The sequence below is a fragment of the Gossypium raimondii genome, chromosome 4, assembly GCF_025698545.1.
Source record: "Gossypium raimondii isolate GPD5lz chromosome 4, ASM2569854v1, whole genome shotgun sequence".
Taxonomy (NCBI): domain Eukaryota; kingdom Viridiplantae; phylum Streptophyta; class Magnoliopsida; order Malvales; family Malvaceae; genus Gossypium; species Gossypium raimondii.
The window spans coordinates 14,554,108-14,556,726 of record NC_068568.1 but is presented as its reverse complement, the minus strand read 5'-3'; the positions used below and the strand labels follow the sequence as shown (position 1 = coordinate 14,556,726).

At 30.6% G+C, this 2,619-nt stretch overlaps 1 long non-coding RNA gene across 1 annotated transcript; it reads right to left on the bottom strand.

Moving 5' to 3' along the window:
- Nucleotides 1-1,546: 1,546 nt before the first annotated feature.
- On the bottom strand, nt 1,547-2,331 carry LOC105768105 (uncharacterized). Its single transcript, XR_001125771.2, has 3 exons — nt 2,107-2,331; nt 1,829-1,981; nt 1,547-1,671 (listed from the first exon to the last, which is right to left on the bottom strand). It is a non-coding gene; the product is annotated as an uncharacterized LOC105768105 (long non-coding RNA).
- Nucleotides 2,332-2,619: the final 288 nt, after the last annotated feature.

The following is a 2,619-nucleotide window of genomic DNA, read 5'->3' as shown; positions in this document are numbered from 1 at the left end:
AATAGAGATAATACTCGTATTTAGGATTTCTCAAGGAAATTGAGCCCTAACGTATTGAGTTCCGATTTTTTTTGAAAATCTAACAATCGAGGATTTCTCTTTAATAAAAAAAAATAAGAACTCATTATTGGGAATTCAACACATTGTGTCCTAACGTATTGGATGTGACGCATTGATTTCTAGAAATGAATATTTTTTTAAAAAATAATAAAGGAAATATTCCGAATTTGAGATTTTAGAGGAATTGTGCCCTAACGTATTGGGCCGCGATTTCTTAAATCTTGAATAAATGAATATTCTTTTACATTTTTTATTGCACTAGTATTTTGCCCTAATTCATTTTTGGGGAAAATTAGAATGTCGTGCCCTAACGTATTGGGTGTGGTATTTTATTTCTCTGAAATGATAAGGGTCTTAATACGTAACATTTTAAGTTTTTGCTAAGGATTACGATTTTCAAATTTTCGACATTAAGACATTAATTAATTAACTAGGTACCAATTTTTGGGCGTAATGAGGGTGCTAATCCTTCCTCATACGTAACCAACTCCCGGACCCGTTTTTCTAAAATTTGTAGACCAAAGTCATTTTTAGGTGACCCAATCACACCTTAATAAAAGATTGGTAGCGACTCCCAATTTTTATTTTTTAAAGTCGACAACCTAAAATTTTTGTTTTTTTCAAAAAAATGGTTTAGACACTTACTTATTCAGCCATGCATTTTGGCTTGAGGATAGGCCTTTTGTTTGCTTTAACTTATACACTATGAATTCTTTCTAATACAGGAAATGACCAAAACCAAAACAAATGAGATAAAGTACTAGTAACAATAAGGCAACTATAAAAAACGGCAATAAAACAAAAAGTAGATGATATTTAGTAAACTTAAATATAATAAAAATTTTCAATATGATCCATTTATCAAACCCCAAAATGTAATAAACATATCACGCTTAGTATATGCATTCCATTTATAATTTTGTAAGCAAGTGATCAATCTATTGGTTATTATTAGATGGAATTGAATGTAATTTGACCAATTTTATTGTTGTTTAGGTTTAATTGAAATTGATTTTTTTAATTCACGAAAAGTGATATACAATCAGACTATTAAATTAAAATTAATAACCTAAATAAGATAATTATATAAAATTAGATAATAGTTAAGCTTTATCAATTATTATTTGAAACCGACTTTAAAGAAAGGGATAAAGTAACATTCAATCCAAGCTTAACGACTAAATTGAAAAATTTTGTTAAGTTTCAAAATTAATGTAGAATAAAAAAATTGAAGAACAAAATTAAAAATTTGACAAATTTAAAGACTAAATGTTATTTTATCTATAGATGAATTGAAAAATTGAAATGCCAACTAAGCTTCTTATAAAGCAGCTCTATCAAGATTCTGAACTCAGTAGAATCAATCAAACATAATCATTGACAATATATATAATTTTATATATAAAACCTTGTTTGCTCTAAAGAAATTTGGATGGAAAAGGGTTAATTTCATAATATATTTAAATTATTCTTTAAATTATTTAAAAGAAATGCCTGCATGGATGGAGTCAAGTACCTTCTGGGAGTTCAGGCTGTTCAAATGGGGTATAAAGAGACTTAGCTGCTCCCATCTCACCCCTTGTTCGAGCTTTCATATCTTTCTCCCACCTCCTATATATACAAAACATAAAACATCATTTAAGAAAAATGAGCTACATATGCCTCGAGAGATTAGAATATGATCCAGCTCATGTTGTTGCCTAACAAAATACTTGAGATTAATGATGATTAATGATGCCCACATAAAGTAAAGAGAAAATTATTTTACCGTTCGAGTGCTATATGCCCAGGAATTCTGCCAGACCATAGACTTTTCCCCTTTTTCATTTTCAAAGTTTATCTCGAACATTTTTGCAAAGTTTTGGCCCAAACAAGGGGAGGTTGCACCTTGAATACCGCGCCCAGTGTTTGGAATAAATGTCTATCATGTTATGGTTAGATCAATAGCTCCTCACTTTAGACTAAAGCACAATGATCAAGCATACAATTTAAGTTCATTGATTAGAACAAGTACAAATTGTTATTACATGCAGGCTTATACTATACCTCAACACTGGTTGTGTAAGGTCCAAACCAGCAAACTTCCCTAGTTCACTCTTCCTGCCTTTCAAATATTTTAAATAAAAGCTCTAGCTTGCCATCGAAAGAATTGAGAAAATAATCTACACATCTGTGAACATTAACAACTAATGCTAAGAAAACACGCAATTTATGCATGGAACATGTCATAGTCAACAATTCAATTGCATGACCTTAAAGAGCTAAGAAAATATGTAATACCCCCTACCCGTATTCGTCGCCGAAATAGAGTGTGAGGAATTACCAGATTTTACCGATTTTTTTTAAGATAGATTTATCATATTCATAAGATAATTTCATCACATACCAAAACCAAAATTTGTTAGCCATACCAATGGCTAACCATACATTCAGTTCACATTAACATCTAATTTACTAGCTTATACATGCCATTGATTTCCAAAATAAAGTTCCTTTATGTACCGAGATCTCGAGATTGATAGTGTGATGTGTCTCCGACCAAATCCGACTTTTGAGCTC